The 14,610-nt window shown below is 34.9% G+C and overlaps 1 protein-coding gene across 6 annotated transcripts in view; it reads right to left on the bottom strand.

Moving 5' to 3' along the window:
* Positions 1–14,610, bottom strand: part of VPS13B (vacuolar protein sorting 13 homolog B) — an 810,211-nt gene that overhangs the window by 550,590 nt on the left and 245,011 nt on the right. The window lies entirely within an intron of this gene.

Genomic DNA, 14,610 nt, shown 5'->3' with positions numbered 1-14,610 from the left:
ACAGGACCAGCTGAGTGGCGTGTTGATTAGGAGTTGCCTTGGGATGCCAGCTCTGAGCAGCAGGGCTCTGGTCCAGATCCCACATGAAGGCCAATGACGCTGCGCCCTCTACAGCTAAGATGATGAACAACAGCTCGACCTGGAGCTGGGCTGCCGTGAGTCGCCAGCGACTGCATGTAGGCTACAGTGGGGCTGGCCTGCAGTGGGCATTAGCTTTTATGAGCTGCTGTGAGTGGCTGTCCAATGGCCAGCAAGCGACTGCCTTACCCGGGAAGAGCACAATGATAATACCAACATGGGCCAGTGAAGCGACGTCCTCCCAATACACTGAAGAAAAAAAGGACATCAACTTGTCTGTTCCCCTTCACCGATTCCCCAACACTGTTCCTCTCCCCCAATTCCAAAAAAAAAAAAAAAAATCTTAAAAAAAATTAAATACAATTCAATGAACTGAATAATCATTGATGTAGGGTCTGCATTTCTCCATAGTCTTTGTTCTGTGGTGCAATGGTTAAAAGTATGAGTTCTAGAGTCAAACTGCTTGGGTTCTATTTAAAATGCCTAGAATGATACCTGACACTGGTGAACAACTAGAAAATATTAATATTATACCTATCTACTGTCACTATCACCCTGAATAAAACTTGCTTCTTGTTCCTGTGTTCCTTGTCTCAGTGAAGGGCACCCAACTGTGTATCCAACTCTCCAGATCAGAACCCTGGGTGCTTGCCTACTATTCCCTTTTCCTTAGCCATCACATTCAAATAACCATCAATTCCTATTGATTCTAACACATTACAATACAACAAGCTTATGTAATTCTCTCCATTAACATTATCATTTTTTTTGCTGCAACATTCTCCCAATCTCCCTGCTTCCTGTCATTTACCCTCATCCATATTACTGCCTAAATTGGTTTCTAAAACATAACTATGATAAACATTTTCCATTGCTCCTTTTGATACTTAGTCCAGCACCTTTAAAATGACTTTCAAGGCCTTTCATAATCTGATGGGACTTGCTGTGATCTGATCAATCATGAACTGTTACCATGTTCCCATTCCATTCTTACCTACAGTTGCAGAAAACGCACTTACAGTTTCCACAAACCTGACCCACTGTTTCTCCTCTGGCTCATAATTAAGGTCTCATCTTGGACATGACTGATCCAAGTAATGCTTTCCCAAATCCCAAGTCTGTGTAAAAGGTTTCCTTCAATGTGAACTCATACTATCATGTTTTACAGCATTGTTTTAACTATTGTTTAGTTATCTGTTTATGTGTATATCTCCTTTCATGAACTATAAGCTCATTAATAAGAAGTAAAAGGCTCTTTTTCACCTTTATATCTCAAGGTTCCAGCATGAAGTAAATATGTACTGAATGAAAGAAGATAACTACCTGGTTACCTGAAAAGGGGTCATTTAAGTGAATATACATAATAATAAGACCACCAGACAAGAAGATTCAGTCTTACCTCTTCACTCACTAGCTGCTTGACTCTGATGACAACATTTGACTATTTGTAAAATATTTGCTTTATTCTTTTCTTCTAGACCAAAAAAGATCCTGAAAGTCTCTCCCTCTTAAAACATATGTATTCTTCACAGGCTTAGTAATTATAACAAAATCTTACTTCAAGAATAACTGGCAATTAATGATTTAACAATATCAAATTGACTTTTAAAACGACACTTATCCAATAAGTGCTAGTTCAGTGTTGCCTACTCTTCCCTCCCTCTTTCCTCTCTGTTCAGTAGCTGCCCACCAACTGTCAGTAGATTTTAGTCCCATCACCTCCTTTCTTCTCCCAAAGATTATTTGCTAAAAACTGCCTGCTTTTCACTTAAATCAAAATTCACTGGGCCAGCCGATCGGTGCATTGTTTAGGAGTTGGTTTGCGACACCAGCTCTGAGCAGCAGGGCCCTGGTTCGGATCCCACATGAGGGCCAGTGACGCTGTGCTCTCTACAGCTAAGATGGTGAACAACAGCTCAGCATGGAGCTGGGCTGCCGTGAGTCACCAGCAACGACCACAATGAGGCTGCAGTGGGCTGCCATAAGCTACTGTGAGTGGCTGGCAGCCAGCGTGAGAGGCTAGCAGCTGGAGTGAGCTGCCAAGAGCCACCGAGGGAGGCCATCCAGTGGCCGGTGACCGATCTGCCTCACCAGGGAAGAGCGCAATGATTACAATACAACATGGGCCAGTGAAGCGATGTCCTCCACAACTAGACTGAAGAACAAAAGGACAGCAACTTGTCTGTTCCCTTCCCTGATTCCCCAACGAAGTTCCCCTCCCCCAATTCCACAAAAACCTCACTGAAAGTTTTCTGTTTTGTACTATCCCAGATAGTTGGCTAAAGATAAAATAAAATTTTAACTATATTTTAAAGACATGTTTTAATTATAAATAAAAAACGAATTACAGGAAAAATAAAGTCATTTTAAACATTTTATCACTAGACTAAATCTATCTAAGGAGAAATGCAAATTGTGCTATCTTGAAATCTGGTATTTTATTCAGATATACACTAAGACCCCAAAAAACATCTTTAAAAATTAAGCTGTAGATGTGGCTTTCAGGATACATATGTACTTTCAAAGTAAAATTTTATTTAAATATTAAAGGAATATAAGAACTACTGTGCAAGAAAGCTTACTTGTGAGCAAAATAACCATTAAATCCATAAATAACTTAGTTAAAAGTAAGTATTTGGGAAAATAAATATTTTTAAATAGTGTTTAAATTTGTATAAAATTTCAAATACCATAAAAAAGAATAAATATGAATGGGAAATGACTCATAATCCCATCAAGCATTGATAATAACTGTTAAAAAGTAATTTTTCTATAAGTATAATACATATAGATGTAAACATATATTCATATGTATACATTGAGAGAAATTTTTAAAACTACATATAACTTTATTATGTTAGTTTATATTTTTATTTTTTCACACAAGCTTTTAATATGAACATCTTCCTATGATATGTATTTTCTATTGGCTAATTTCAAAGATGTTCTTCTGTGGATATAATCTATTATATAATTTGCTTACTCTTTGACAACAAAGATGATTTCTGATTATTATAAATAAGCTGATGTGAATAACCTTACATTTTAAATACTAGTCTTAAAATGCATCTTGGATTACTCCCTTAGGATACAGTCTTGGAAGAGGGATAATAAAGGATGATCACTCTTTAAAGTCCTTGATACATTTTATTAAACTAATTTCTGTAGAGTTCTTAGTCCTACCAAACTCCTGTGAAAGTGCTATCTGATACATTTCTCAGCTTTCAGTTTTATATTTCATTAAATATCAATTTCACAGGAAAAAATTGTTCCTTATTATTGTTTTAATATCCATTTCTTGAACTTCATTTAATTTTTTAATATGTTTTTGATCATTTGTAGCTTACTTTTGCCTCCTTTGGCCATTTTCCTGGTGTATTTCTATTTTTGTTTTTGTTATTTATCTGCAATTGAGTTCTGCACAACTTTGTCTACTATATTCTTACCAATACAGTACTGCAGAATTCCATCTTTTAAATGGAAAAAATCAGATAAGATGTAATTTTTATATTTCAAAAAAGGCCTTTTATGGTTTAGATAATACTACATAAATTAACCATAAAAATAAAAATGTCATAATCATGAGAATGTTACTTCTGTAAAGGTTTGGGAGCTCTTTCTTGTGGATATGCACACACACGTTTCTCTCTCCCTCTCTCTCTCTCTCTCTCTCTCTCTCTTTCTCTCTCTCTCTCTCCCCACCCCCCAAAGCAATGCCTGACAGAGTAAGTTTTCAAGTATTTGTCACATGAATGTTTCTTCCAGAAAATCTTTTTAATAAACACATTATTTACCTAAAAACCAGGTTAGAACATTTATTTACTAAATTAACAAAAACAAAAGAAAAAGCCTTTTTCTGTGAAGCTCTACATATTAGCAAAGCACCTTGCTGTAGGAAACTTCAATATGACAAGATTTCAAAAGGTAACCTCAAGTTAGTCTACAGAATTAGCCTACAATTATTTACCAATCAATACCTCCTTTGGACATGAGGAAACTGTTACTTCATCACTGCCCTCTGCCGGTGGTATTATTTCTCTTTAATTTTCCCTCCATGTACTGAATCTGTGCCTCATAAAATTACTTCTGAACTGCCTCTATATTTAAACCACCCATAGCTAAAAATAGCCTAGCCATCTGGAATTTAGTAAGACTTGAAGGAAAAAAATTGTGCTTCAGCGAAAAGCTCTACATTGTTTAGAGTACATCCTTCCAGGTTAGCTGCGTCTGATTCTATGGGGACTCTGTACCCTTTCATTACCTTTGAGCTTCCTTACATCTTAAATTGTAGATAACTAATAGCAATTCAAAATAATTCTTGACTAAAAATACAAATAAATTCTATCATGCAGATGTTCAATTGACCGCCTCTTCCCACTGTGGAAGAAACTAGTTTTGTGTCCATTTCTGATTTTATTACAGTATTACTGATCTGTAAAATTCTCTTTTCAATTGAGTTCTCATTCGATCTGGCTGTAACATCTTCCTGATTCTCTCATTATAATGATGTTAATACTCTCTAACATCTGTCCATTTTATATCTATTTGAAAGTCATTATTTTACTTTTTTTTTAAATTCTGTAACAAGCTACATTTCACCCCCACAGACCAATTTAGTAATAAAATTAAGTGAGCCTATAGACAACAGAGCAATGCCCAAGTGGCAAAAATCATTTCCTTTGGGCCATCCTCTATTTACTGAATACCTATCATGTACTTGTCATGATCCCTGGCCTTAGAAACTCCTAGTTTCATGGGGAAGGAATCCTATAAACAGTTATAACTATCACGTGATATGGTCAAAGTGCTGTGTTACAGCTTAGAAGGTAGAAGAAAGTAACCAATTGGATAAGGAGGAGAGAAGAAAGGGAGGAAGAAGAGGAGGAGTTAGGGCAAAAGTCTAAGGAAGGTGAAAAGAAAACAAACAAAAACCTTCAGCGAAGTGCGCAAACTCTCAACATAATGGATAACCGACTCATCATTTCTTTTCAAAACAAAGCAATATCATAGGATTATTCCTCTGTATACTGTACTAACTAAAAGGGATACAAAAGCTGTGGAATCAAGCTTCTTCTAGACATATGGGACAATTAGGGGAAGAGTCAGGTAGCAAAGACGTGAATTTCACTTCTAAGTGTTTTGTAAATCAACTCCTACTGGTTCACTAAGGACTCTATACTCTTTTGGCCAATATGATAGCTACTTACAGCCAACTTCAAAATCTTGACAGGAAAGACAAAAATAAAAACTCACTTTAAAGACATATTTTCTAAAATATAAAATAAACAAATAATAATAAGTTTTATCCATATAAAATATATAAAACATTACATATTTTATGGTGGGTTCGCTTAATCCATTATGTCCTGAAATATTTCTTATACAGCAATTTACTATTTACAAATAAAGCTACTACTTACTTGCTTTGAATACCAGTTTCCTTTTATTATACAAGCAGTAAAAAAAATGCAAAAATTTTGACCCTGTGCTATAAATGAGGGAAACAACTGGTCACCCACAAGTCTCAAGAGATTTCTCACATTGGCTTCCTTCCAGAATCTGGGACCTTTCAAAGCAGCAAACAAAGTAATTTCCTGTTGCTATTGAGTCTGTTCCTAACTCCTAGCATCATGGCATCCAGGAGACATTTCAATTTGGAAGGAGGTTATATTCTTGGACTAGGTAAAGGATTTACTGCTCCTAGATTCAGAACTGCATACCCATAGGTTTAGAGTTAACTTGAAGAAAAATTTATAGTGGATAGGGATCCGTTGGATGTACAGAACAAGGTAGGAAAGGAATAGACTCAAGAGAAAAACCTTAAGTTGTAAATTAAAAAATAATATAGGGTATTATGTTGTACAGAGTCATTTATACTTAGGTTTGCATTATGTTTTACAGTTTATAATGTACTGAAGGATACAGTATTTAATTTAATCTTCACAACAATCCTAACCAGATACCAGATAAAAATATCTTCATTTTACAGATGAGAAACCAATACTCAGTGAGGCTGACTTGCTCAAAGTAATAGTTTACAGTGGATGAATTTGAACTTAGACCATAAGCCGTCTTACAATTCATTCATTCATTCATTCATTCAGCCTTGGTGCTTATATGCCTATCTCCACAATATATTAGAAGTTTCTCTAACAGCAAAGATTTTGATGCATCATTAAAGTTCTACACACAGAAAACTTGCAATGCATATTTGCTGGATGAATGAATAAATGATTATGCGAAAAAACACAATAAAAATATGAGAACGGTGAAAACAATCTGAAACATATTCCTTTACTTAAATAAAGATGAATTTGAGAATCAACCACAGCACAGAATAACATCATGACTTAAAAAACAAAAATTGTTTTAAATATATACCTACTTCTCTATATAAACATATGTGTTTTAAATATATCTATAAACTCCCTTAATTAGTATTGTAGGCAGAAATTTACATTTCTTGTACTTGAAAACATTGTACTCTATTACAAGATATTTATTAAACTTTTTCCAAAAATAATTATACTCAAAATGAATTTCACAAACCTTTCATTGTGTATGCATGCATGTATTATGTATGTCTAAATGGAAAAAGAATTTTTTTAGTAATTGGCAGGGCAAAAAATTCTGTGATACAATGCAACATTCTCAAAAGGCTATGTCCTGGTTAACTATTGTAATCCTTTAGAAATTGTTTATATTATGATTAAACATCACTTTGCTCCTATATTCCCACAACTAGTTCATATGGTAAAGAGATCAGTAAACTTACTTTTATGCGTAACATCTTTAACATTTGCTCCCCTTTCTGTGCTTGTGATTAAATGTAACATTTTGAAATCCCAAAGTTCTGAGAAAAACATAAATCCTTGTCTCACAGCTGCTGTTTGACTCTAGAAACACATGCATTTTCTTTTCAAGCATCTACCATCAAAACTCCCAAAGGGCTTCGACTGGTGAACACCTGCATCTCTTCATTTAGTTTCAATAACAGAGCCTAAACTCCAAAATTACAAAAATAGACGCTCTGTTCAGCTGTAGTTACATTTTGCCCCTAATTCCCGTGAACAAAAATGCTAGGAGCATGAAATCATTCAGGCAAGCTCTGTCATCAAGAGGATAAGATTTTTTTGCACCAGAAGCCCAGTGGGAACATGATAGAAAACTGGCAACAATTACAGATAAAGTACATAGTAAAGTCCTCAGGGAGGAAAGAGGAAATGTAATAAGATAGATGGGTATAATTTTTACACATTTATGCCCAAACCACAAATGTGAATTGTCTTTAATTGCTACAATATATAAGCATTCTTACCCATGTGTCCTGTCAAAAATACTAAAAACATAACTTCAAGGCAATTCACTTAATTCTACATTGTAAGGAGAAATTTTTGGAACAAAAACATTCCCCATAAATTAGAATTTACAATCTAAAATACCGTCTCCATTTTAAAAACTCCTAAAAAATTCATATTCTAACCAACCAATTCAGAATGGTGAAGTAAGTGTGTGTATTTGCTGCTTTGTTTTAATCAAGAAAGAGAACTATCTCCCCATTCCCCCCAATTTAACTATGAATTTCCAGAAACTACAGAATTGTAATTGTGGCTTTCCTTTCCAATAACAATGATCAAACACTGCCTATATTTGATGGGTAAAATATAAAATAACTTCTAATATGATAATCTACTAAAGTTAAAAACTTTATTTCTGAAACTGATTACACTGGAAATAGGAAGGCTAGCTTAACCTGTATTACATTAAAATGACATTTTAATTAGAGCACTTGTTTTCCATTATTTTATAATAATATCATAATCACATAATTCTACTTTTCTAATCTCAGAATAATTATATTGCTTTTTATATATTAAAAGCAAAAGTAGCATGTTCATCTCATCCTACTTATACAAGTAACTATAGCCAAACAGATACTTTAAAAGATATCTTCTTTATTAATAGACCAAAATCAATTACATGACATTTCATAGGAATAAGTGTGAAGTTCTTCATATAAATTTATAACCTAATGCAGACATATAAAGTATGGAAAACTGCCTTAACAGTAATTTATGTGAAAAAGAACTCTGGTTCCCAGTGGCACATAAAATCAACACAAATAATAATTAAATAAAAGTTCACTATACAAATCTGAGAAACACACTCTGTACTTTGTGCTATGTGGAAGATTGTGCTAAATTTTAAAAGAGACATTTTCAAACATGTAGTGGAAGTAATCAGCATGGCAATGAATCTGAAGACACATAACGGGGAATGACTAAAACAAATTTATTGTGCTTATCATAGACTATTCAGTTAAAAAAAAAAAGCTTTTGGGCCAGCCGAGTAGCACGTTGGATAAAAGCTGGCTTGGAACACCAGCTCTAAGCAGCAGGACTCTGGTACAGATCCCATATGAGGGCCAGTGACACTGCCCTCTACAGCTAAGATGAACAACAACTAGACCTGGAGCTGGGCTGCCATGAGTTGCCAGCGACAGCGTAGGCTGCAGCTCCTGCTGCAGTGGGCTGCCATAAGCTTCTGTGTGTGGCCAGCAGCCAGCGTGAGTGGCCGGCAGCCGGTGTGAGCTGCCAAGAGCCACCATGAGCGGCCATCCAGAGGCTGGTGACCGATCTGCCTCACCTGGGAAGAGCGCAATGATAATACCAACATGGGCCAGTGAAGCAACATCCTCCACAAATAAACTGAAGAACAAAAAGGACAGCAACTTGTCTGTTCCTCTTTCCCCAATTCCCCAGCGCTGTTCCCCTTCGCCAATTCCCCAATAAAATCTTAAAAAAAAAAAAATGGAGTGTTCATTTTAAAGAAAAAAAAAAGCTTTTGTGGAACAGCTACCATATGCAGGGGAGAACGAAAGAACAATTGAGCTAGTGATGAAATTGAGAGCAATCGAGGGAAGTATTCCCATTAATTGAAATAGTAAATAATAGAGTAATAAATGGGGTGGGGGTGAATTTTATTGAGTTTAGTTTTAAATGTTAGGCACCATTAAAATATACATAGGGATATGGTCAAGAGGTGGCTGAAATTTAGAGTCTGGATCTCAACAGAAAATAAATGGACAGAGAAATATAAACATATGGTTGGTTGCTAAAAACAAGAATGCTTGATTATATCATCCAAATAGAAAGACAAGGACCAATACATAATCTGGGAAAGGACCTATATTAAGGCACAAAGGAAAGAAACATATTTGAGGAGGGAAATGAAGATGGTTCGGCAAGGAGAATCATGAAACTACATTGTTCTGGTGTCAAGAATTCTGAGCCTAAGATTTTACCCTACCACAGAGAGTCATGAATGCTGAAGAAGATACTCTTGAGTCAAAGGATTGTATTACTTATGGCACTTATGCAAGCTGCATGAATATCAACATATTTGCATCAATTCCCTTTGTCCACAAGTTTCACAGAAGTGACAACAAAGATGTATCCAGATGGATGCCTGCACATGCAGTGGGATGCATAAGAAAGAAACCCTAAGTTGAGAAACAAAATTTTTTATAATAGCAGCATGTCTTCCATTGTCTTCAAAGGAAGATACTAGATCTACTTTCCAAGGCTGTTAATATACATACATCATTGAAGAGACGGTCCAGAACAAAAGGTTAACGAGATATGGAAAAACACAAAAGATTTACAGAGAGTTGTCTCTTAATGCCTGGAAGCCAAGAGAGACTAAGGTTTCAACAGAAGGGGTATGGTCTTATGGTAAATGCCCAAAAAATAGGATGAATACTGAGAAAGGGAAATAAAGTTAAGCAAGATAAGATAATAATGGGTTTTGTCAGGTATACTTACGACTAATTATTTCATGTCACTTTTAAGACTAAAACCAGGCCAAGAAATGGAATTTTCAGTCCAATGAATAGAGGATCTAACAGTAAATAGAACTGTCTAACAAAGACAGATATGGGTAGATATTCTCTGCAATGGTAGGTATATGCAAAAGGAGAAGTAAGAGGAAGAAGAAACACGGGGGAAAAAAGGGAAGAAGGTTACAATATATCATATTAAGAACTTACTATTTGTCTGTCAAATACATTCACACCATTGACCATCTGTCATAAACGTTCATTAATTCATTCATTTAACAAATGATTTCTCAAATGTTTCCTATATGTCAAGTAATATAAGGCCCTGGGAACAAAATGACAAGCAAACAGTGACTAAGTCTGCCTTCATGGAACTCACTGTCAAATGGTGAAGATAGAGAGCATTCAAATCACATAATTATATAAATATACACCTTCATTAGTTCTATGAAAGTGAAGTCTAGTGAACTATGAAAATGGATGTAACAGAAGTACTTAATCAAATGTGGGGATGGGAAGTAGGGCAAAGGCAGCATCAGGGAAGGCTTCCTTTAAGAGGTAGTCATTGAGCTAAGATCTTAAGACTGAGCTAGAATTAAACAGGTATAAGGTGAAACAATAAGGATGGTTGTGAGAATCCCAGACAGAAAAAACAGCATATGCCAAAGTATAATCACCACTGAGAAACTGAAAGAAGGCCAAGATATCTGAAGCACATAGAGAGAAGACACATAAAAAGGGCTCCTAACGGCTTAGAAACTGAAAATTGAAATGGATGACCACTAAGTTCCTTTAATTCTAGTTTATAATACTTTGTGATCATTTTATATTCCTAAATAGCAGATACCCCAAAATTTATTTATACATTAATACCAAGATTAACAGACTCAGAACTTTTTAACAAGCAGAACCTGCTATAAATCATAGGCAAAATATAGCACATGAAGAAGAGCCAAAGTCTATATTTAAAAGATAAAAGAAAAAAAAAGTTTAGAGCCCATTTTAAAATAAATTACACATAATTAGTCTCTAAGTGATTCTACCTCTAAAGAAGCCAAAGAAGCATCTAGTTTCCCTATTTGACCCCAATATCCATCCAAATGTAAGAAACACAAGTCATTAAATGATTCCTGTGAATAGTAACAATGAATACAGAATGAATTCAGAACCCAGAATTCAGCTACTTCACTGTAATTAGTCAGTCAAGTAGAGAATGCAGTCAAGGGTGGACTAGGGAAAAGTGCAAAGGGAATTAGTTACTGAGACTTCAAAGACAAAGCAATTCTGTGACACCATGAAAGTGTGGCTCTTTTGACAATGCTTAATATGAAGTAAGAATAGAGATCTTAAAGTTAAGGACTTTTAAAGCTGAGAGATGCAATGTTTAACAATATAGATCCTAAGGTTATATGATAAATATAAACAGCCTAGCACAATGGGAAAATGTTATATAGTTAGAAGCCCCAAGTTCAAGATCAGAGTCTGACTTGCTAGGTACTTGGACAATTTCTAGACTTTTATTTCCGCTTCTGTAAGACACAAATAACATTTGCTGTGCTGAAAACAGTCTTGTTTTATATACAGTTTATACAAAAGTGACTTTTAAATTGTAAACTATTTTTATAATGAGTTTTACTTATATCATGAATATTTCTTTTGGTCACATAAATACCTAATTCCCATTTATTAATATAAAGCTTGTCCATTCCCACATTCTGAAGTCTAATGTCAAACAACTCTGCCTCTTTCTCTGAACTAAGCTTCCTTCAAAACTTACTTCCTAACTGACTTCTGTATGATATCCACAACATTTGCTGGCTCCCAACTTTTATCCCTTGCCTTTAATTTGGGAGCATATGTGCAAAGGTGACTGTCGTTACACACATCATGCCATGATAGTCAGAAACCAGTTTAGAATGACCACCAAACTCCTCTAAAATACACAATTTGCCTCAAGTCACTAAACTTATCACTTACTACTCTACATTCAAATACCTCTCAAATTCTATAAATACAAGGGGAAAGTTCATTAACAACCTCACCTGAGCACCTGTCTGTGAAATAGGTAGCAGTGATTACTTGTGCTTCCCTTTAATTGTTCACCTAAGAGTTTAACTACCCAGCATCTTCTTTTCTTTCTTTTTTTTTTTTAACATTAGGAAAAACTCCTGTGTCATTTCCCTTTGGTGCTCCAACCTCAAAAACCAAAAAAAAAAAAAAAAAGTAAATATAATCATCACTCACTTGCTCATTCAATCGTTAAATGTCTGGTGATGGCGTAGGATATGTGGGATATTGTTCTGGACACTGGGAATACAGCAGTGAGTGACCAAAGAAGCCAAAAACTCCTAACCAACTGAAGCATAAATTCTAATAGCAGGAAAAAAATCAACAAGACAAACCCAAAATATATATAGTATGGTGGACTCTGATAAGTACTAAGAAAAACTAAAGAGGAGTAGGGAAAATAAGAAATGTGTGTCAATGTGTGTGCATGTGTGTGTGCATGGACATGTGTGAGAAAAAAAGAGGAAAAAAAATTTATATACAGTGGCCGGGAAAGTACTTGCTGAAACAGTGATATTATAGTAAAGTCTTGACAGACTGTTAATAAATTATTTATTTTTTTCATTTAAAATTTACTTATAATTTGTCTATAGCATCAGTTATATATTTATATATACACACAAACACACACACACACACATAAACACACACCCTCTAATTAAATCTTGTTATTGTTACAGGAACATAAGATTAATCAATATTATTTTTAAACTGGCTTTAAAAATTAATACTTACAAGCTTTCTCATAACCATATCATAAATACCTAAGCCATGAATGTAGGTGGCAGTACCAAGGTGAATGGAAAATTTAAATTTAAAAATGACCCAAATAAAGTATGTGAATGTAGTTTAAGTAAAAACATATTACATTTTAGGATTAAAACATGCCCAAAGGAGTATTTTCAAAGCACCAAATACATGATCACATTAAATTTTACATATAAATTCATAAACATATCACTAAACAAAACATTAGTGTTGAAGACTAGGTGAATTTCTTTAACAAGAAAAAATGTAAAACTGCCCTAGAAATATCATAGGTATAATTTTTTATAATACTGTACTTCTAGGTCCATAAAGTAGGTTAGAAATGCAAATACATTTTTGTGACCTTAGAAATGCATTTAAACTACAAAGAAAATATGAATAGTGTTATAAGATCTGATTGTTATTTAAATGATCTTGACTCATTAACTCATTCTAACTGTGTATATGGCAAAACAAAAGACACCGAGTCCCTGGTCCAACTTAAGAATATGTGGTAGATATAAATAAGCTTACTCCCTTCTTAGGTATCAAAATTCTGACCCGTTTGGACATTTTAATAACATTTCAATGATTTAATTATCTGAAAACAAAACCTATCAAAAACTACTATATGGATAATTATATAAAGGAGTTTACCAAATAGCATATTAAAGGAACACCATTAAATAGACATTAACAAAACTGTTACGTTTATTTAACCACCAATCTCTTCTCTCTAAAACGGGTAGGTAAACCACATAAGTTAAATCTGGCCCACCTCCTGATTTTTTTAATTTAAAGTTTTATTGCAATACAGTTACACCCATTCATTTACATATTGTTTATGGCTATTCTTGTGCTATAACAGCAAAACTGAATAGCTGAGATAGAGAGACCATATGACCCACAAAGCCTAAGATTAGTAAAATCATATCCATTGGCAGTCTTAGTTTGGGTTTTGGCATCTTCCTCTCAATTTTTCCTTACGGTTTCATACTCAACAGGCAGATAACTTCCTTTTAAGAAGTGTTGTCTTTACCAGCGTGTTGACAGTGGGTCCTCAGATTTATCTTTCAAAATACTAATTTCCAGTTTCTAATGTAACAAAATTCATCTTTCAAATGTTTTCTGTATCCCTGCACTACTTTGAATATTCACCTCCATATACTCTCTCTCTAGTCAGTTAATTACAACTCTTTTCATGGTTTCTTCTTTGAGCTTAGTGTAATGTTTAACGTATTTTCTATAAGATACAATACCTGTTAAATGTTAATGGAGCTCTACTCTTAGGCAACAATTTGAAACCACTTCCTCACTAGCCGATTATTTCTAAAGAAAAAATTCAGCCTCCCCTTCAGGAAATCAGTATAAAGATATCTTATTTCTAGACTCATAGACTGACCACCTTGGCTTTACTAACCACATACTGCTAATATTGGTCTCAACTAAGCATACCTTTTCCTCCAGTTTTCATTGATCTTTCTGATGTCACCTCTCAACATGAGAGGTTTGGCTCTGCTATTATGGTGCTGAATAAAATGAAATAAATTACAGGCAAAATGCTGTTAGAAAAGAATGTAAGTCTAAGAAATCCGAACTTAACCTCTGAGTTTTTTTCTTGGTTCCACCATCAGCATCTTTTCGTTTTTGCAAACATACAGAGGGCCCCTTTTGTGGGTGGTGGCGAACACCTAGAGTGCTGTGAAGGCCCTCCGGCACACTGCGAGCACAAGGTGGTGGAGCACTGCCTGCCCACCCCTCCACCAGATCTCCGCGCCTAACCATTTGTTGTCACCAAGTCTCGCTTCTGGTACTTTGTGTGTCAGCTGAAGAAGATGAAGACGTCTTCAGGGGAAATTGTCTCCTGTGGGCGGGTATTT

The sequence above is a fragment of the Hipposideros armiger genome, unplaced genomic scaffold (genome assembly GCF_001890085.2).
Source record: "Hipposideros armiger isolate ML-2016 unplaced genomic scaffold, ASM189008v1 scaffold_70, whole genome shotgun sequence".
Taxonomy (NCBI): domain Eukaryota; kingdom Metazoa; phylum Chordata; class Mammalia; order Chiroptera; family Hipposideridae; genus Hipposideros; species Hipposideros armiger.
Note: the sequence above shows the minus strand (reverse complement) of the source record. Positions and strands in the feature narration are given on the sequence as shown.